This window comes from Capra hircus (assembly GCF_001704415.2).
Source record: "Capra hircus breed San Clemente chromosome X unlocalized genomic scaffold, ASM170441v1, whole genome shotgun sequence".
Taxonomy (NCBI): Eukaryota; Metazoa; Chordata; class Mammalia; order Artiodactyla; family Bovidae; genus Capra; species Capra hircus.
Window position 1 is genome coordinate 46,449,260 of NW_017189516.1, and position 8,099 is coordinate 46,457,358.

General features: G+C 38.2%; 1 non-coding gene across 1 annotated transcript; it reads right to left on the reverse strand.

Annotated features, from left to right (window-relative positions):
* Positions 1 to 7,798: 7,798 nt before the first annotated feature.
* On the reverse strand, positions 7,799 to 7,870 carry TRNAC-ACA. The gene has a single exon. It is a non-coding gene; the product is annotated as a tRNA-Cys (tRNA).
* Between the last annotated feature and the right edge of the window lie 229 nt (positions 7,871 to 8,099).

The following is an 8,099-nucleotide window of genomic DNA, read 5'->3' on the forward strand; positions in this document are numbered from 1 at the left end:
GATTTTTTGTTCTACCCCATTATAGTCATGGAGACGGCAATGGCACCCCACTCCAGTACTCTTGCCTGGAAAATCCCATGGACTGAGGAGCCTGGAAGGCTGCAGTCCATGGGTTCGCTGATGGTCGGACACGACTGAGCAACTTCACTTTCACTTTTCACTTTCATGCATTGGAGAAGGAAATGGCAACCCACTCTAGTGTTCTTGCCTGGAGAATCCCAGGGACAGAGGAGCCTGGTGGGCTGCTGTCTATGGGGTTGCACAGAGTCGGACACGACTGAAGCGACTTAGCAGCAGCAGCAGCAGCAGCATTATAGTCAGATGCGTGCTCTCCTCCCCTGCATGGTTTCTGATGAGAAATCTGTTGTAATTTAAGTAGTTTTTCTCTTTGGGTATTGTTCTGTCTTTCTGCTTTTAATATTTTTTCCTTTGTCTTTAGTTTTCAGGAGTTTGATTATTATGTGCCTAAGCATGGGTTTGTTTGGGTTTATCCTGTTTAGGATTCACTCAGATTCTTAAATCTATATATAGATTTATGTATTTTCCTAAATTTGGGAAAATTTCTGCCACTATTTCTTTGAATAATTTTTCTGTCCCACCTTCTTTGCCACTCCTTCTAGGATACCATTGATCAAAATATTAGATCTTTTTTATAGTCCTGCAAGTCCTCGAGGCTCTGTTCATTTATTTTCAGTCTCTTTTCTCTCTATTGTTCCAATAGGATCATTTATTCAAGTTCACTGATTCTTTTTTCAACTTGAAAAAATTTTTTTTAATTGTGAAAATATAATAACACATTTACAGGAGACCTGGAAAATACAGAACAAAGTTACATAGAGTTCTACTTGATAGTTCAATTATTTTTTAAGTAGGTAAATTATGATTTTTAGTTGGAGTTTTAATATCAAACTCAAAAATAGTAGAATGAATATACAGAGAAGTAGAAAGATATAGTAAACCTGGAAAGCACTATGATCAAGTTCACTAATTCTTCTGTCATTTCCATTCCGCTTTTAAAGTCATCCAGTGAGTTTTTCCTTATAGATTATTGTGTGTGTGTGTGTGTGTGTTTTTTTTTTTTTAGCTCTGAAAGTTTTCTTTGGCTTTCCTCATATGCCTTTTATTTCTTTGCTGAGATTTTCTCTTTTATGATTTGTTTCAAGCATGTTCATAGTTATATTTTTATGATGGCTACTTTAAACCCTTATTATGTAACTCTAACATCTCTGGCATTCAATGTTGGTGTCTGCTGGTTGTCTTATTGTCATTCAAGTTGAAATATTTCTTGTTCTTGGAGTATCATGGACATTTTGGGTGTCATTTTACGAGAATTTGGTTCTTAATTAAATTTTGTGTTTTAGCAGGCCTCCTCTGACTCCAAGCAGGCAAAGTGAACAAGCATGCCACCTCATTATTGTCATGTGAGGGTAGAAGTCCACATTCCCCACTTGGCCTCTTTTGACATTCTAGGCAGAGGTGGAAGTTCAGGCTTCCCATTAGGCTTTCACTGATACCCACCCCTTGCTAGGAGGGAGCACAATGCCTTGTTATTGCTCCCTGTGTGCTTCCCCAGTGGGAGGAGGATGAGGTTTATTATTATCCAGCAGGGATGAAAGTCCTAGCTCCCCACTCAGAGTTCTCTACCACTACTGCATTTGGGGAAAAGAAGCACCATGTTACTGCTAGGCAAGCATCAAAATCAAGGCTTCCTATTAAGCCTTTGTTGATGGAGGTGGTGGATGATGGGCCTATAGTTTTTTCCTTTGTGGTCTTACTCTAGATCTGGGTGGTTATTGTCTAAAAGTTTTCTGTTCTGTCAGGCTGCCCTTTTCCTTGTCCTTTGGCTAGAGAGTACTTCTTGCTGCTGTTTTTATCTCTGTCTATTGGCATTTCTGGGTTACTGGCTTCTCCAGTACTCAGTTCAGGATATAATAAGCAGAAAGAAAACCTAGAGAACCTACTGCTAGGTAGTTTCTTGGTTTCTGAGGAATCTAGCTAGTATGCTTTCTTTTCACCACATTTCAGAGTCTTATGTTTCTTTTATATGTAACATCCAGAGTATTTAGCTATACTTAGTGGAAAGAACTGGGAAAAGTACACCAACTGTATCCTATTCTGGACCAAAAAAACATTGGATTTTAACTAAGTTTTAGCTTTTTAAATCTTACAGAGATTAAATTAGTTGCACTGATGTTTTATTTATATTTATAAATATATTTATACTGAGATAAAGCATATTTTTCTATGGATGTGATTATATTTTCTTTTTCTTTAGCTTTCTGTTCATATGCTCTACCTATTTTTCTATAAGATTATTCACCTTTTTTATTACATAAAGTAATAAAAGAAGCTGTTTCCTATAGTTAAAAAATATTTCCCCTTGCTTGCTGATTATTTCTTGATTTTTTTTGGTTATAATATTTTGTTGCCATGTTGATATTTAATAATTTTTTGTTGTCAGTTTAATCAATATTTTACTTTATGACTTCTGGCTCTTGCATCTCTTTAAGAAAGGTCTTTCTCACACCAAGATTAAAAGTAAATTTACTTTTGAGTTAAATAGGTAAATTCCTTCTAGATCTTTCATTATTTTCTTTTCTATATTTATACTCTTGTTTCATCAATTAGAATTCAACCTAATATGTTTTGCTTTATGTTTAGTTAGCTATCCTAGTACAATTTATTAAAAAGATAGCTTCTCCTTCCCACTGATTTGAAATGGCACTTTATATAAACTGCTTTACCAAGCAAGCCATATTCAAGAATAAACTTTCTAAATGTTTTCTGGCACTTTTAAAGTCAACAGATTATATACTAATTAATTATAATTCTCCATTATTTATTGAAAGCAAGTTTCCTGGTGTCTTCATTAAGCGAGAATTTATTAGTGATTCTATCTATTGTATTTTGAGAAAGATCTATAACTATCTTTAAAAATATTCTAAAATTTAGGTCAACTTTCATCTCATTGCTTAGAATTAGTAGACTCTCCCTATAACCTTTTTTTAAAACTTTGAAAAATATTTTATTTTTTAAAATTAGAGAATAATTACTTTACAGTATTGTGGTGGTTTTTGCCATGAAAGTGAAGTGAAAGTGAAACTTGCTCAGTCGTGTCTGACTCTTTGCAACCCCATGGACTGGAGTGGGTAGCCTTTCCCTTCTCCAGGGGATCTTCCTAACCCAGGGACTGAACCCAGCTCTCCTGCATTGCGGTCAGATCCTTTACCAGCTGAGCCACCAGGGAAGCCCAAGAATACAGGAGTGGGTAGCCTATCTCTTCTCCAGCAGATCCTCCTGGTACAGGAATTGAACCGGGGTCTCCTGCATTGCAGGTGGATTCTTTACCAACTGAGCTATCAGGGAAGCCATACATCAACATAAATCAGCATTAGATATACATATGTCTCCTCTCTGTTGAACCTCCCTCCCTCCTCCTTCCCCATCCCATCCCTCTAGGTAATCACAGAGCACTGGCTTTGGGTTCACTGAGACATATGTTGAACTCCCACTGGCTATTAGAAGATTCCCCCCATAACCTTTTGATTTCTTTATGTTCCTATTGTTGTTAGTTACAATTTTTTTTACAGCTATTGAAATAACAGAAAAGTCTTGGATAAACTGAATCTCAGTCATTTTTGAGATACCAAACAATTCTATTAGTCTTTATTTTTTATGTTTAAAGATTGATTACATATATGATCGACTGAACTCTTTACAGTTTGACTTTTTATATTTTTCCTGTCTGTTTAATGACAGCCTTATTAATGCATTTGGTCAAACATGTTTGGATTTCTCCCTCAGATATGTTTATACGTATATCAAGAAATTCTTGTTACCATGCCTGGCATCTTTGACCAAAAGCCTTTTAGATTTCAGCAGCGTTTTTCAACCCTGGCTGCACGTCAGAATCACCTGGAAGGTTTTTATAATCCTGATGTCCAGGCCACAGCCAGGACCAATTAAATCTCTGGGATGGGATTTAAGTTATTTTAAAAGTTCCCTAGGTGATTCCAATATGCAGGCAAGCTAGAGAACTACTGTGTGAAAGGGAATTGAAATGCTGAAACATCATGCAGAATCTCTCTATACAGAGGCTCTGAATTCCGAAATTCTCAAATAGAGTTGATTATGTGTCAGTTTATAGTTCTGTTTTTCACTACAGAATGCCTTTATTGATTTTTAAAAATTTTGTAAAATTGGTGTGGATGTTCCTTCTGTTTTCTCAATTCTATCGTAAGCACCTGAAAGGTAAGCACATTGTTTTTGTTTATTTGTGACTCCTGTACAATTAATACTTAAGTTACTGAAAACTGAATATTATTATCTAGAGCCAAAATCTCCTTAGGGTTATATGTGCGCAAATCCTATTAGAGCTGTTGTTTGTTCACTCAAAAAGTGTTTATTTAGAGTACTTATTCTCTTTAACCTGTGGCGTTACTATACTTAGTTGGTTTTCAAATATCTCTCTAGGTCTGACCTACCCTCTGAAATCCAGACCCATATATTTAATCACCTATTCAATATTGACATTTAATTGTATAATAGAATTTTCTAAGTGACATGTTCAAAAGTGAACTCTTGATTTACCTATCTAAACAGTATTCACCCGACCTTTCCCACCTCAGTTGCTGCTGCTAAGTTGCTTCAGTTGTGTCCAACTCTGTGCGACCCCACCAGGCTTCCCTGTCCCTGGGATTCTCCAGGCAAGAACACTGGAGTGGGTTGCCATTTCCTTCTCCAATGCATGAAAGTGAAAAGTGAAAGTGAAGTCACTCAGTCGTGTTCGACTTGTAGCAACCCCATGGCTCCTCCGTCCATGGGATTTTCCATGCAAGAGTACTGGAGTGGGGTGCCATTGCCTTCTCCGCTACTCTCCTAGCAACTTCCAAAGGAAAATTTTATATTAGCACATTATTGCTCAGTCTGAAGTGGTTGGTCCAGATGTCTTAGGTGACCCAAGACATGGCTCAGGAGTGAAGGCAGGGAAGGGGAGAGGCGCATGGAAACTCTCCTTGTGTGCCTGTGCATATGTGCTTATATCCTTTCCCAAGTAGGGGCAGGACTGCATGCTTGGAGGGGTCTGTGGAAGAGGAGGCTCTGTCCCCCATTGCTCCAGGACTCAGCCAGGAGTCCTAGAATCTCTACGCCTCCACATCTGCCTACAGCTCTTACAAGAGCTCCTCTAGGTCTGTTTTGTGGATAGCACCTTCTTGTAAATGACCCGATTGTGTCATGTTCAAACTAAGTATGCTTGCCCTCTTTGTCCAAATGTCATCTAGATTACTTCAGTAGCTCTTAACGAGTCTCCTTGCTGCTTCTCTTATTCTCCTAAAGTCTGGCATCTAGAATCATCCCTTTAAAACAAAACATTATGCCCCTTTCTCAGTCCAGTCTCTTCATTGGCTTTGTAGCACACTTAAAATGAAATCTGAAGTTCCTACCAAGGCTGACATGATCTGGTCAAGCTACCTCTATGACCTTCTTTTCTACCTTTCCTCTTTGTTCTAGGTACTTTGGCTTCCTTGCAGCCACTTAGCATATTGGAAGGCTTTGAGCTCAGGTTCTGTGCACTTACTGTTCCCTCTTCTTTGAATGCTCTTTCTGCAGATGCTTGCATGGCTCACTCTCATTTCCTTCAGGTCTGTTCAGATGCCACAGTCTCAGAGAAGCCTAGCTTGATTATACTCTACTGGAAATACATTTTCCCTTCACCTAACCTTGATTTCCCTCCATTTGCTTATGCTGCTTTTATATCCTGCTTTTTACACATTATATATATTTATTTGCTTTTTTTGTTTTTTGACTATTTCCCACCTTAGAATATAAGCTCTAAAGGGAAGAGACTTCGTCTGTTTTAGTCATTTTTGCATTCCCTACAGCTGGGACCATTTGCACAGCTCTCCATGTCTCCATGTGTCCACACACTTGTGTGCACGTGTGTGTGCTCAGTCATGTCCAACTCTCTGTGACCCCATGGACGGTAGCCCCTCCAGGCTCCTCTGTCCATGAGATTGCCCAGGCAAGCATACTGGAGAGGGTTGTCATTACCTATTCCAGAATAACATAGTTGGCTGTTAATAAATATTTGCTGAATTAATAAAAGAAAGACACTCATTTGTAATCTGAGGAACATAAAAATGGATAAGATATGGAAACATGGTATGCTGGTAAATGTGTAACAGCTGTGGAGTGGGGAGCCCTGAATTGTAGCATTTTCTGATTTCCATGGTGTAAATACATTCATTGTAATCTATTTCAAGCTACCAATATGACATTAGTGAAAGTGGAGTTAGAGATGCATGCATGGTGCTCAAGAGCTGGTACGTACTGGCTTCAGCACAGTGGTATAGGAATTTAGTGGGAGGGATAAGATGTGTCCACAAATACCCATAATACAGGATAAAATAGAATAAGTGATAAAAGGAATGGATAACTTAAAAGTTATGAAAATTCAAAGGATGATACTATTTTTTTCTGGATGTTTTAAGGTGTTTCCACATTGGTGGAGTCACCATGGATCCTAGGATTAGTCTTCAACTCGCTGAGGAGCTTCAGTTTTTCAGTTTAATCTGAACAAAGAGAGATTGCTGTTTTGTACACAGTGGTCCGGCTAGGGTTCACTGAAGAAGTGACGTTTCAGCAGAGACCTGAAGGAAGTGTGGGAGGGAGCCATGTGAGGATCTTTAGGAAGAGCATTCACGGGAATGGGCAGGCACTCAGACATTGATTTTCAATAACTGTTATTAGTTGGAATATTTTTGGCTATGTGTAACTGAATCCAATTCAAACTGGTAAATAATAAGAAAATTGTATTAGCTCCCATTTGAAGAAGCTCAGTAAGTGCTCAGGGTTGGATAAATCATTGGTTCAGCAGTGTCATCAGGGAAGCAGGTTTTCTGTCCTGTTCTTCCATCCTCAGCATTCCAACTTTCACTTCAGGCTTGCTCTCCTGATGCCATTGAAGACAGGTGCCCCAATGCCTGGGATCATATGCAGACCCAATGATACCCAGTAGAAGAGACACACTTCATGGCTTTTTTGGGGGGACTGTTTGAAGTTTAATTGCTCACAAAAGTAGAGAGCATAATATAAAAATTATCCATATCTATCACACTGATATAAACAGTGATATTCTGACATATTTGCTTCATCTTTTTTCTGATGAATAATTTTAAATTATTCCCATCATGAAATGTCTTGAGACTACATCCCTGAAAAAAGATTTTCCCCTAATGAATCACTGTATTATTATTATACCTAAAATGTAATAATTATTCCTTAGTAGCATCTGATATTCCAGTCTATATTCAGATTTCACAATTTCTCCCAAACTGTCATTTATGGCTGGTTTGTTCAAACCAAAATCCAGTCAAGGATCAGTCATTACATATTATTGTTATATTGCCTAAATCTCTTTTAATCTTAATCTTAGAACGTTACTCCTACTTGTTTTTCCTGTAAAATTGAAATGTTGAAGAGCCCAGTCTCTGGTCCTGTAGAATGACTCAGATTCACTTTGGTTATTTCTTTCAGGTACTTTTCTGTCCTCCATATTTTCTGTAAACTGGATTTTAGATTTAAAGAATTGTATAGATTTGAATTAAGCATTTAAAGGAATACTTCATAGGCGATGTTGTGTACTTACTGTGTCATATTAAGTGAAAAAAAGTGATGTCACTCAGTCATGTCCAACTCTTTGCGACTCCATGGACTGTAGCCCACCAGGCTTCTCTGTCCATGGGATTTTCCAGGCAAGAGTACTGGAGTGGGTTGCCATTTCCTTCTCCAGGGGATCTTCCCGACCCAGGGATCGAACCTGGGTCTCCTGCATTGTAGGCAGACGCTTTACCCTCTGAGCCACCAGGGAAGCCCATCATGTTGAGTCATGTAATATCTGATTGTCCCATTCTTAATGATGGTAAAATAAGGGGATTTCAGTGTGATTTCTCCATTGTGAAACAATATTGTATAGCAACACTTTTCCTTGCAAAATAGTAAATAATTTGGATTTGGTAGTTTGGCACTGAATGTAACTGTTCAGTTTCCCTTTAACTTTCTTTTATGACCTGATGGCTTTAGCTTCCACTGAAGATAGT